Raw genomic sequence first — 14,590 nt, 5'->3', positions numbered from 1 at the left:
GATATGCAATGTATATCTTATATGTATGTGTATGTATATGTATATCTTAGTAGTGAGATATATATAACCAAAGTATAACATCAGCTCAAACTGTTCAACAGGATCGTTTAATTGAGGTGTATGTGAAGGAATAGATGCTCATTTCTGTTGGATGCAGCACACTGTTGGATCAGAGGGAAATCAGAATCACAATGCTTCATTCATCCGCTTAGGGACAGTGTTTAGTTGCAGTCTGAGATGAACTGATGAGACTGAGGTTGCATGGTAGATAAGGGAAGGGAGTGGAGCAACAGAAGACTGCTACAGACAGGAAGGTTAAAAGGTTGGATTTAAATATTTAAATAAACAGCTTTAATACTTCCGAATAGAACTTTTTCTGAGCTGGTTGGTTATCACACACTCCGATACAGTAGGTGGCGACATGCACCTTGACGTTGGTTTGTAGCCCGCCAATACAACTAAAGACGGCGAGAAGAGCAGAGGCAGACCGTTTTATTATATACCCATGAGACACACAAGACAGCAGACCGACACAACCGCACGCTGCCGCCGACCATCAGTCCTTCGCTGCGGGGATCGGATCGTGCTGCCGCCTCTGGATCCTCGGTAAGTGGCCTCCGAGACTCCGAGCCTCTCTCAGCCGCACACGGAGCTTTGTGATGCGGCGTGTCTGCAGCCAGAGCCGCTGTCAGGGCGCAGCGACGACTGCTGACACTCGGATCTCCGTGGTCAAATCTGCCGACGCTGAAATTGTAGTGCACTCATATACTAGTACTTTTGGTAAATGCTGATCGATGGTCTTAGCAAAGTTAGCGGTAAGATACACATGGAACTGCTTCCGGTTTTCAAAATAAGGTATAAAGTATATATAGTACACATAAAAATAAGATTATTGGATTATATTTACAATAAATAAAAAAGAACATTTTTACTGTATATATTTTGAGATTTTACAAAGTAATTGTCCCACATTTCTACTGTAAAATGACTTCAAATCTGAAATTGTAGGTGCAATAAAAACGACGTTGCTCCATAATTCCAGAAAATGACTGATATATTTGTGTACAGGACATGTCTGACTACACCCTTACTGAAAATCAAACAATTTTACTATATAAATGTGGAGATTAATAATATTGTTTAATGACTAAAAATATGAAACTGGAGGTGCTATAAAAAGACCAGTTACCAGGGCCATTAGCTGAGTGTACCAAGTTGTGGAGCATGGCATTGGCACTGTTGTTGTTATACCAGGCCTATATACTGTTTAAAGAGCTCATATTATGCTCATTTTCAGGTTCATAATTGTATTTAGAGGTTGTACCAGAATAGGTTTACATGGTTTAATTTTCAAAAAAACACCATATTTTTGTTGTACTGCACATTGCTGCAGCTCCTCTTTTCACCCTGTGTGTTGGGCTCTCTGTTTTAGCTACAGAGTGAGACATCTCACATCTGTTCCATCTTTGTTGGGAGTCGCACATGAACAGTAGCTAGGTAAGGACTACTAGCCAGTCAGAAGCAGAGTATGAGGGCGTGCCCTGACAGTAGCTAGGTAAGGACTACTAGCCAGTCAGAAGCAGAGTATGAGGGCGTGCCATGCTAGCAGCTAGGCGAGCATTATAACGTGTGTTACAAAGTGACCACGTTTGTCTCTGAAGTAAAGGCTGGACTACAACAGAGCTGTTTAGAGCAGTTTATGAACAGTGTTTTCTGTTGGAGATGGTAAGTCCCTTTAAGGGGGAATTTGGGCTTTTTCACTTTGTAAACCTATAACATGCACATAAAAGATATATAACACTACAAAGGAAAGGGGAAAAGACAAAAAGCATAATATGAGCACTTTTAATTACAGTGTGTATTCACCACTGCCACCATCGTGGTAGATTGGTGGTAGCACTTTTCACTCATAAACTGATCTTGTAATAGTACATTACTTTCTTTGTGGTATACACATCCCCACTCTTACACATTTCCTTTCCTTCTTATACCTTTATTTAACATTGCCAGCACCACAGGAAAACCACTTGATTTATGCTGTATTCCAGTGTAATGGTTATTTACCCTGGGTTAGTAGTTAGGGTACAATACGAAATACAGACATGCAAAAAAACAACTAGTTAGAACTTCATAAGAGCAATGAATCTCAATAATTTCAATAGTAATGACTATAGCTACAAAAGTCACGCTCTTCAGAACTTAAACAACAGAGCAACAGCACCATGACAGCATGATGTTTAAGGAACAGAGCCACCGATGCAGGAAGGTGATGGATACATTCTGACTCAAGGGGAAAACATTTTTGGAGGTGTCTCAATGTGAAGCACTTCACCTGAGAGACCAGTTGTTTTAGGTAACCACGTTCTTTAAGGCTGCTGATTTAAATGAGTCAGGGCCAGTTACGTTTTTAATACCTTTTGATATTTACACGTACGAAGTCAACAGCACTTTATCTTAAGCTGCTTACTTCATGTACATTGGATACTTTACACCAGAGGAACACACTCCCTTTTTTCATGTACACTGTATTTACAGCACTGTTAGCTAATAGGGGTGTGCAAAAAAAAATCGATTCACATTCGAATCGCGATTCAAGCTCTACCGATTCAACCGATCGACTCATAGAATTCCAAAAATCGATTCATATTTTTTAATTAAAAAAAAGTAACTACATTTATACATACTGTGAATCATTTTTTAAATTGAGAATCGTTTTGTGTAAAACAGACACAGCACATACTGTATTTTTACACGTTTTTTTCTACACAGACAGCCATCCCAATCACCTGTATGTATGTATGTGTGTGTGTGTGTGTGTGTGTGTGTGTGTGTGTATGTGTGTGTGTGTGTATATATATATATATATATATATATATATATATATATATATATATATATAAAAACTTTTTTAATTGAAAAGACAGAGCTTCATGCTGTCCAATATTGCTTAATATAACTGTTTTCCACAAATGCTGGCCTTTTAACAAGCTTCAACATAATAAGTTATGACAACTGCAATGCAACATTTGGTGAAATTATTTAAAAACTGTGACTATGACAGTCACAGTTTTTTTAAATGTTGATTTTGATTGGTTGCTGATCTGCAAAATGAAAAGTGTTACTTAATACGAGCCTGTCAGCTGCCAGGAAATGAGCAAGGGATAGTAGAGATATAAGGACATATGAGAGTAGCGTGCTGCAGATAATTGCAAAAAGCAACTTTTGTTAGAGACTGTGATGAACAAAGAAGGATAACTGTCATCCCAACATGCAAGTATTCTGGTGTAGTATATGCCGGTGTCTTTTTATAGCACCTCCTAGTTTCATATTTTTAGTCATTTAACGGTAGAGGTATGGGATTTTACTTAGAAAAATCTCCAAAATTATACAGTAAAAATGTTGTATTTTCAGTATGGGTGTAGTCAGAGATGTCCTGTACACAAATATATCAGTCATTTTCTGGAATTATGGAGCAACGTCGTTTTATTGCACCTACAATTTCAGATTTGAAGTCATTTTACAGTAGAAATGTGGGACAATAACTTTGTAAAATCTCAAAATGTATACAGTAAAAATGTTTGTTTTTATTTCTTGTTAATATAATCCAATCTTACGGTTTGTGTACGTTATATAAACTTTCTTAACACCTTATTTTGAAAACCGGAAGTAGTCTCATGTTTTTCTTGCCACTAACTTTGCGCCGTTTAACGGCATTTACCAAAAGTACTAGTATATGAGTGCACTACAATTTCAGCGTCGGCTGATTTGACGACGGAGATCCGAGTGTCGGCTGACTTGACCGAAGTCGGAGCATCTGGATGCAGCGTCCATGTCAGGGAACACAGTAATCATGGTCGGTAACACACTAACCGACCTATTATATATATATATATATATATATATATATATATATATATATATATATATATATATATATATATAAAAAATCCATAACTGTAATAACCCGTGCTCTGTGTGTGTGTAACCCGTGCTCTGTGTGTGTGTAACCCGTTCTCTGTGTCTGTGTGTGTGTGTGTCTGTGTGTGTGTGTGTGTGTGTGTGTGTGTGTGTATGAGCCAGCCAGATCTAGTCGGAACCAGATTCTGTAGAAGACCAGAGACGAGAAAAACACTGAACAAACAACATCCTGTTTATAAGTCTGAAAAGCATAAATCATATTCTGCAGCCAGTCTCTAACGGCTCAATGTGTTGCTGTGAGTTGATCTCCTCCTGGCTGACAGACAGATGCGGTCTAACGGTAGTGCTTACAGCAGCGGGTCCACTGCTGGGCTTTGGCATGGAATGCCATTTTATTCAAAAAAAAAAAAAAAGAATACGAGTATAAAATACATCCTGAAATAAATACATGAGGCAATAAATACAATTTAAAAAAAAAATAAATAAATAAATTTAAAAAAAATAAATAAATATATATATATATATGAGTCAATAAATAAATGTTAGGGCTGTCAAACAATACATTTTTTAATCACTGAATTTCTATAGTTAATCGCGATTAATCGCATGTTTTATCACATGATTACAATTCTATTATTTTGCATTTCAGAACAGTTTTTAAGTACATATTAACAATGGAAAGCCATTCTTACCAGTGGATCTTGACTGGGAATCAAATGAATGCAAAGAAAGTTACTTTATGAACTTGATTTTAAGATTTGTATTTGTTTATTATTTATGTATTTACTGTAAACAAAAGAAAAATGTGTGAATCTAGTCACACATTTGAATCTAGAGTCAATATAGTGTTTAGTAACTCCTAAATAATGTTGATTCCTCACTGACGTCCAGTGATCACCGGTTAATGAGACAGCGTTTGCAGCACCTTGCAGCAGTTCCAGTTAGCTGCTTTCTCCGTGTCGTACAGGCTGTGTGGGGCTGCTGTCCCCCTCGACGGCAATGAGACGGGTCAGAACATGCCAACCGTAGTACGTCTTTAAGACCCGAGTCCTCTACGATGCTGACAGGTCTGCAGTTGGTTGCCATCCGTTTCGCAAGAGCTGTAGTCATTTTTTGGGGATTTGGTTTCATCAACAGGTCGGCGAGTAGCACTCTCCAGTCACGTTAACTGAACTATATACTTAGCTCCGTAGGTGGTAGCTCAAGCTTGACGTGCTTCGGTGATATTTTAATTCGGCTTTACACAACGTGCATATGGCTTTTAACTTCTGAGCCATCTGGGAGATTTGGAAAATAAAAAGCGCCATTCAGGATTTTTTTTATTTCAGTGGAATTTCTTTCCATAATGACACTGATTTATTTCCCTCTATTTATTTTCAGTTGTTATATTCAAATGAATGTGCGTGGCCTCAGACGCAACTAGCAACTAGCTTGTAGCCTAGCATCACTCTCTGCCGGAGGAAATAAAACCAAGGGGGGTAAGCGAGCGTCCACAAAGTGTAGCTCCTATGGTGCCATTTTGTTGCTATCAAGCCATCACCCTCCGTTAGCATTCCATTGACTGCCATTCATTTTGACGTCACTTTGACATTGAATAACTTCACATCTGAAGCGTTTAAAGACTCTATTTGTCCATTGTTTATTTCTAAAGAAACACGACAATGTATAAAAGGCTCTGTTACCTTGTATCTCACGTTATGGCTCTGTAGTAGACGTTTTTGTAAAAATAGGCTAACGATTGTGTCATAACCACGCGACTTACTGTCTCACAGTAGAGGAATTACCGTACAGTACAGGAGAAGCTCTCAGGCAGTTTCGTCTCACATTAGCTGTTTAAGTGTAATTACTAATGTTAACTAGCATTTTAGTTAGCAGTAATTAGCCTGTGCCTATGTTATCTCCTTACATATACCTACGCTCTCCATCTCTGCTAGATTGGGAATGTTTGAGATTTCTCTTGGCACAGCTACCAGAAGACTTCCAACTTTCAGACAGGTTGCTCATGTCACATCTACGTCGTCTCTCTCAGTTGGAGGCTGCTCAGTAACGCTCAGCCATCACCGGAAAAGTGCTTCTAATATCCTTCACTGGTCTCTGTAGAAAACAACAGCGTCACTTTGTCCACTTCTTTCACTAACTAATTGGTCTGGTTCCAGGCTAACTAGCTAATGTTTAATGGGACGGAATAGCTTGGGGCCAAATTTTATGATAAATGATAAACATATGCTAAACGCTGGGTATTGTTTCGCTACTAGTAGTCTGAAATGCCTACACACTGTCGCCAGTCTGACTAATCCATAATAGAAAGTAAGAGCCAACAACTTTAGAGCAAACAAAAACTAGGCAACTTGTATTCTTTTATCGCTCTAACTAATGTTGGTTTTGGTTGTAGGCCCCGTGCAGCTCATTTAAGGACTGACGGACTCTGGACCCTGGACCCACGTTGGGAAACGGACATCAGCAAGTAAGGAATTTCATTGGATACATTTAACTCTTAAAGCTTTAGTACGTGACTTTTTGATATTAGTGAACGTCCGTTCCATTCAAGCCGTTGCCAAATGAGTTGCTCCAAAGCTAATTAAGACTGTCAGCTCCACACAACTGTTGCCATGTGTTTATCGTGCATCTTTTCATCAGCACTTTAAAATAGTGTATTGTTAGTCAGTTTTTGAAGAGTGTGTCACTTCTGTCCAAGCTAAATAACTGCAGCTGCACACTGAGGCTCTTCATGCAGCGGCATCATCAATCAGCAGAGCTTTCACTCAGCAGCCAGAACCATTAGCACACGCTACCAGAGCTGGTGTACCTGTAGCCAGGTGTGTGTGTTTTCTGTAGCCAGGTGTGTGTGTGTTTTCTGTAGCCAGGTGTGTGTGTTTTCTGTAGCCAGGTGTGTGTGCTTTCTGTAGCCTGGTGTGTGTGCTTTCTGTAGCCAGGTGTGTGTGTGTTTTCTGTGCCTGTGTCTGTGAGGCCAAACTCACGGCTACACCGTTAGCACAGGTCCATCAGGTTATGCCATCTGGTTGTTTCTGTCTCATTGGAACCTTTATTGGGTTGGATGGACATTGTAAGCAATTATGATCATGATAATATGATGCTGTTATGACGAGGAGCTCTGTACAGGATACGTAATGGATGAATCCATTGGGAGAATACTCCCGTTCAGCGTGTTTTTTTCTTTTTTCTTTTATAAACCAAACCTTTCTCTTGTTCCCTGTGGGCCTGTGCTGTTGCCATGGTGACAAATTGGGGATGTCAGTTGCATTTTAACTCTGTTCTGAACTTGGTTCCCACTAGGGAATAGCAGCCGTAGCCCTAGTTAAATAAAAACCAGTTTATGTAATCCATATTAAAAATATGATGAAACATGTATTTCAGTAACTATAAGTGGTTTAGTCAGTGGAAAACATAATTAACAGAACCAAACCACAACCAAAGCAGAACCATACCAGAACCAAAGCAGAACCAAACCACAACCAAAGGACAACCAAAGCAGAACCAAAGCAGAACCATACCAGAACCAAAGCGGAACCATACCAGAACCAAAGCAGAACCAAACCACAACCAAAGGACAACCAAAGCAGAACCAAAGCGGAACCATACCAGAACCATACCAGAACCAAAGGACAACTAATATTTTTAATTATATCTATATATATATGTGTATGTATGTATGTATGTATGTATATATATATATACACTAAGTATTAGTTATAACTTCATAAAAACCATTCTCACAATGTTTATAGATGTTACAAAATGATTAACACTGACAAAGTATTAACTCTCTACATTTATAAAGTCGTTTATCGACACTGCAGTATTCCCCCGACCTGTGAGAGGCAGCACCGTGCCAGTCTGCTGCAAAGCCAGTCATGAAGAAGTAGTGATGTCTCCAGACGGACAGACGATGCATCCGATCAGCCAGGAGGAATCACTTTCCAACACGTGCTCTTCTCTGGTTTAAGTGTCATCTTTTGATTTGCGATTGACGACAAATGTATAAATATAGTTGCAAAAAGAAGACTTTCCAGTTTTATCTGAATATCTTTGATTTGAAAGAGAACTTGTAGCAACAGCTCCAGCTACAGTGCATCACCTCCACCTCCCCCACCTTAAAGGTCCCCCTACCCCCCCCCTCCACCACCTCCCCACCCACCTCAGTGACGACTCTCTCCATCAATGAGGAAGACGTCAACAGACTGTTCAGGAGACAGAACCCCAGGAAAGCTGCTGGGCCGGATGCTGTCTCCCCATCCAGTTTGAAGCACTGCGCTGACCAGCTGTCTCCAGTGTTCACAGACATTTTCAACACCTCACTGGAGACATGTCACGTGCCAGCCTGTTTCAAGACCTCAACAATCATCCCTGTTCCCAAGAAGCCAAGGACCACAGGACTTAATGACTTCAGACCCGTCGCCCTGACCTCTGTGGTTATGAAGTCCTTTGAGCGCCTTGTGCTTTCTCACCTCAAAGACATCACCGACCCCCTCCTGGACCCCCTGCAGTTTGCCTACAGAGCCAATAGCTCTGTAGACGATGCAGTCAACCTGGCCCTCCACTACATCCTCCGGCACCTGGACTCCGCAGGAACCTACGCCAGGATCCTGTTTGTGGACTTCAGCTCTGCCTTTAACACCATCATCCCGGCTCTGCTCCAGGAGAAACTCTCCCAGCTTGGTGTGCCTGACTCCACCTGCAGGTGGATCACTGACTTCCTGTCTGACAGGAAGCAGCATGTGAAGCTGGGGAAAGACATCTCCGACTCACAGACCATCAGCACCGGATCCCCTCAGGGCTGCATTCTTTCTCCTCTGCTCTTCTCCCTGTACACCAACAGCGGCACCTCCAGTCACCAGTCTGTCAAGCTTCTGAAGTTTGCGGACGACACCTCCCTCATCGGACTCATCTCTGATGGAGACGAGTCCGCCTACAGGTCGGAGGCTGACCACCTGAAGTGGTGCAAGCAAAACAACCTAGAGCTCAACGCTCTAAAGACAGTGGAGATGGTTGTGGACTTCAGGAGGAACTCAGCCCCACCTGCCCCCATCACCCTCTGTGGCTCCACAATTAACATTGTGGAGTCTTTCCGCTTCCTGGGAACTATCATCTCCCAGGACCTCAAGTGAGAGCTGAACATCAGCTCCCTCGTCAAGAAAGCCCAACAGAGGATGTACTTCCTGCGGCAGCTGAAGAAATTCAACCTGCCAAAGACAATGATGGTGCACTTCTACACAGCCATTATTGAGTCCATCCTCACATCCTCCATCACCATCTGGTACGCTGCTGCCACAGCCAAGGACAAGGGCAGACTGCAGCGTGTCATTCGGTCAGCTGAGAAGGTGATTGGCTGCAATCTACCGCCGCTCCAGGACCTATACGCCACCAGGACTCTGAAGCGTGCTGGAAAGATTGTGGCCGATCCCTCCCACCCCGACAACAAACTCTTTGAGCCACTCCCCTCTGGCAGGAGGCTGAGGTCCATCGGCCAGCCTGACTCTCTCCACACCCCCCCTCTGGCTCTACATGCCACTGTACTTAATCTGCTCTTTTTATCTCAACTATTACTCTCTTATTTTTAATACATTCTGTGTGTGTGTATATATATACACATATATTTATACTTATATTGTTTGTTCTGTTTAACTTGCTTGTTTAACTTATTTTAGAGAATGTGTGACGTGCACCTACAACACCAAAACAAATTCCTTGTATGTGTAAAAAATGTACTTGCCAATGAAGCTTTTCTGATTCTAATGAAGCAAACATGGCACTCAGTGATAGTAAATGTATTAATTAGTCAGTATGTTCTGTTTATACATACAGAAAGTCCTGTTGAGACATGAGTCCTTTAATGGCGTTTTTCCATTACATAGTACCTGCTCGACTCTACTCATCCTCGACGATACTCGGCCGTGGTGCCCCATCCTCCATTTTCCATTTTCCATTGCAGATTCATGCCTGAGGCGAGCGTGGCTGGTCGTCATAGCGACGTCGCAGGAAACTGCCGTCACCTAACGCGACACACACACAGAACGTGGAAGGTGTGTTGTTTTTGACTCTCGGCATGTGGCTGTTGCCACAGCCAGAAGACAGATTTTCAGGGTTCATACCTTTTTGAAAAAACCTGGAAAAGTCATGGAATTAAAAAAAAATGCAAATTCCAGGTTTTGGAAACATAAAAAGACCCAGAAAGTTTTGGAAAAGTCATGGAATAGTTTTTTTTAACGCAGCATAATAATATGTGATTAATAAATGTATTTCACGTCGTCCTAACCTCACCGTTCTATTCGGGGCGCGATATTACGACTCCCACTATGAACCACATAAATTGTCATTCATTTTATTGTTAAACCTCTGAGGGTAAACTTTAACACAGATTTTTATTCTTATTGTATAATGTCGACTGACATTTTCAGGAATACATAGTCATGGAAATTTGCCAAAAATTCATGGAAAAGTATTGGTTAAAATGCGTATGAACCCTGCGTTTAGTTTCAAAAGAAGCTGGAGGCAGCAAAAAACCCACCACTGGCTAAACTATTTTAAAATGGCGGGTTTGTTCAGGACACCCCCCCGTCTGTCGCTAGCAATGATGGCGCAGTGATTAGTGACGATTCTCTCCGACCAATCAGTAGTCTGCAGGTTTTCACGTCACCTTTTGGTATCGCCTCAGCTCGCTTGGAACCTCGACGGAGGTGATACTAAAAAACTTACCTGTTGGCAGGTACCGGGGACTTTTTTTTCGTAATGGAAAACCAAAAAAGTAGCGTCGAGGCGAGTCGAGCAGGTACCATGTCATGGAAAAACGCCATAAGTCTTTATGTGTTTGCGATGGTAGTAGGCTGATTTTGTAATTCTGTTGATGTGGGTTTTGAAATTGAAGTCAGAGTCCAGAACTGCACCAAGATTCCTGACATGGTTCGAAGTCCTGTACATTAGGGCTTCGAAATGAGCACTAACATTTGATCGAAAATAATTGTTTCAGTTTTATCCTTGTCTAACTGGAGAAAATGATGGGACATCCAATCACTGATTTGTTCAGTGCATTCAGTGACTGGATTGGTTCCTAATCCTCTGGGTTCATGTTGATGTAAATCTGTGTGTATGATATATTGTTTGTTTTTTTTTCAAGATGAGAACATATAGATATGGGAGCATATTAAATAGATGTTGAAGAGGGCCGGACCAAGAATGGAACCTTGGGGTGAACGTGATCAGTACCACCTTGATGAAATGTCTTCAAATTTGGCACAAACTGATTTAGATTGTATTGGTCAAATACATTTTGGCCATATCTCAATAATTCCTACTAGGGATGCCCCGATTGATCGACCGCCGATCATTATCAGTCGATATTTACCAAAAATGTGCGATCAGGTGCTCAGCATTAATCTCTTCTAGCAGCCGAAAAAACGCTAATTATACAGTACATTTCACGTGAAAGTCCAATGGGATAAAATGTACGATGTTTTATATCCAAAAGGTCAAAGGTCAACTTTACTGTGACATAATGTTCTATAAAAAACGCTTTTCTGAACATTATTCAATGCCATTACTTAGGAACAGAAGGGGAGACATTTGGTTGGATACTGATTTGGTGATGCAGATCTTGGGGGCCAACCTTAAACTGTGGTGATTGTATAGATCTCTGCTGCCTGTGCTGGTTAAAGTTGCGTGTAAAGCATCCACGATTCACCAAGAAATACACTTAATACCTTTTTTATGAAATTCCTTCAAAGTCCTCACTACATACAGCGGGGCAAAAAAGTATTTAGTCAGCCACCAATTGTGCAAGTTCTCCCACTTAAAAAGATGAGAGAGGCCTGTAATTTTCATCATAGGTACACTTCAACTATGAGAGACAAAATGAGAAAAAAAATCCAGAAAATCATATTGTATTTTTAATGAATTTATTTGCAAATTATGGTGGAAAATAAGTATTTGGTCAATAACAAAAGTTAATCTCAAAACTTTGTTATATACCCTTTGTTGGCAATGACAGAGGTCAAACGTTTTCTGTAAGTCTTCACAAGGTTTTCACACACTGTTGCTGGTATTTTGGCCCATTCCTCCATGCAGATCTACTCTAGAGCAGTGATGTTTTGGGGCTGTCGCTGGGCAACAAGGACTTTCAACTCCCTCCAAAGACAAGAACTCAGCATTCTTTCCCCTCCAAACATGACGAGTTGAGTTTTTACCAAAAAGTTCTATTTTGGTTTCATCTGACCATATGACATTCTCCCAATCCTCTTCTGGAGCATCCAAATGTTCTCTAGCAAACTCCAGACGGGCCTGGACATGTACTGGCTTAAGCAGGGGTACACGTCTGGCACTGCAGGATTTGAGTCCCTGGCGGCGTAGTGTGTTACTGATGGTAGCCTTTGTTACTTTGGTCCCAGCTCTCTGCAGGTCATTCACTAGGTCCCCCCGTGTGGTTCTGGGATTTTTGCTTGTGATCATTTTGACCCCACGGGGTGAGATCTTGCGTAGAGCCCCAGATCGAGGGAGATTATTAGTGGTCTTGTATGTCTTCCATTTTCTTATAATTGCTCCCACAGTTGATTTCTTCACACCAAGCTGCTTACCTATTGCAGATTCAGTCTTCCCAGCCTGGTGCAGGTCTACAATTTTGTTTCTGGTGTCCTTTGACAGCTTTTTGGTCTTGGCCATAGTGGAGTTTGGAGTGTGACTGTTTGAGGTTGTGGACAGGTGTCTTTTATACTGATAACAAGTTCAAACAGGTGCCATTAATACAGGTAACGAGTGAAGGACAGAGGAGCCTTTTAAAGAAGAAGTTACAGGTCTGTGAGAGCCAGAAATCTTGCTTGTTTGTAGGTGACCAAATACTTATTTTCCCGAGGAATTTGCAAATAAATTCATTAAAAATCCTACAATGTTATTTTCTGGATTTTTTTTTCTCATTTTGTCTCTCATAGTTGAAGTGTACCTATGATGAATATTACAGGCCTCTCTAATCTTTTTAAGTGGGAGAACTTACACAATTGGTGGCTGACTAAATACTTTTTTGCCCCACTGTATATTAAACAAGTCTGGAAACCATGGAAGTAAACTGCAACTCTGCTGGTTGGCGGAGGCATACAACCGCAAGGCAGTAATTTTGCCTTCATTGTTCTCTGTGAAGTTCGCTGGAAGGGATGTAATGTAGCCCCAGTGCATTTTTATGTGTAGTTCCCCCCCGCCCCCCCTCTAAAAAAAGCCTTATAGCTTGTCATCAAAGATAATGTCACGTTACTCTTTTTGCAGTGTCAGTTTTTATACAATTACATCTGCTGTCACTGTTTTGGCATGCAGTGGACAGCCTGCTGCTCTGAAGCCTGGCATCGCCACACAGCTAGCATATGGTATTGTCTTCAATCGGGTCAACTGGAACTCCCAACCCGCAAGTATGTTAAGTCTGTTTCTCTCTGCCGTTGTTTTTTCACGAAGAACGGAGGTTTTTAAAGATTTGCTGTAACTAAGGTTATGCTTTTATAACCCTAGTTCTATAAGCAAAGGCGAGCCCTCTACTGGACTCTATGGGTAATATTCCTCTTCAATCCCGAGCATGCGTTCACCAACTGAACTTTGCATAAACGTAGCCAGCTAATCAGGACGTGCCTACTCAAACCCATTCAGCCAGCACAGTATATAAGGCAGCGTCCCTGCTGTCTGGTGTCCTACAGCCTCTTCAGCGACGGCATAGGAGCGACAGGGCCCCTAACTAGAGGGCTCCGCCTGCGCTTCTAGAACAAGGGTTATAATGGCATAACCTTCATTCGATGTTACACAGACTCCGCCCTCTACCGGACTCTATGGGTGCAGTGGGTGGAGCTAGATGTATGAACGCCCTGTAGAAACCTAACACCGTCCCAGCCACACTGATCCTTGACTAAAGGCTAGTCGCCGCAGCCCGCCTACTTATGAAAAATCCATACCACCAATCTCACGATCTCTGACTCCAACCTGCTCACATCGCAGCGACGCATAAAGTTCGGAAGTGAGCTCGCCGCTATTTGTATCTGAACACGGGCAGCTTTCGCGGGCCGGTGGCGCTGCACACTCCGCGCGGTCTGGACTGAGGCACCCGTAGCAGTACACACTGTCGTGGTCCCTGAAGCGGTGACTTCATCCTTGAAGAAAGAAGATCAGTGAGCAATCTCTGTCGCTGAAGAGAAATAGGATGTCAGACAGTGACAACGCTGCCTAATATACTAAGCTGGCTGCACGGGTTTGGGTAAGCAACCGGGGGATGCAATATTTTCGGCCATGATGGGGGCAGCATATACAACTAAAAGTGTTTGAGTCTGCCGCTAACCCAGCCCCAGTCCTTTTATAGCCAGGCAAGGCAAACCTTCCCTTCCTCACTGTATTTCAAAACTTGAATGATTAATGCGACTATATGTCACGGGTACATTCTAGAGATGCACCGATTCCAATTTCCTAGGCCGATTCTGATTTTTCATTGAGTTTGACCAGCCAATACCGATTTTAGCCGATTCCGATTTCATTTTTTCTTACCACTTTACAGCACACGCAAATATTTATTTTCTATCTTTTCTTTAATAGAACATTTTACATTTTGCATAGAACATTTTTTGAACAGATAATCGATCGCTATAAAACAGAACTATATAAATTACTCCTGGTGTGGGAAATTCACACACATCTAAAG

General features: G+C 41.7%; 1 protein-coding gene across 2 annotated transcripts in view; it reads left to right on the top strand.

Annotated features, from left to right (window-relative positions):
- The first annotated feature begins 448 nt into the window (after positions 1 to 448).
- The window catches only part of abat (4-aminobutyrate aminotransferase), a 40,586-nt gene continuing 26,444 nt past the window's right edge, over positions 449 to 14,590 (top strand). Inside the window, exons 1-3 of one of the 2 annotated variants that reach the window (XM_078268837.1) lie at positions 449 to 606; positions 4,081 to 4,214; positions 6,311 to 6,382. The gene's annotated coding sequence lies outside the window, so the exon portion shown is untranslated. The remainder of the gene's footprint in view (positions 607 to 4,080; positions 4,215 to 6,310; positions 6,383 to 14,590) is intronic. The other variant, XM_078268836.1, reaches the window with a different exon arrangement.

The sequence above is a fragment of the Sander vitreus genome, chromosome 15, assembly GCF_031162955.1.
Source record: "Sander vitreus isolate 19-12246 chromosome 15, sanVit1, whole genome shotgun sequence".
Classification (NCBI taxonomy): Eukaryota; Metazoa; Chordata; class Actinopteri; order Perciformes; family Percidae; genus Sander; species Sander vitreus.
This window is presented reverse-complemented; position numbering and strand designations above follow the sequence as displayed.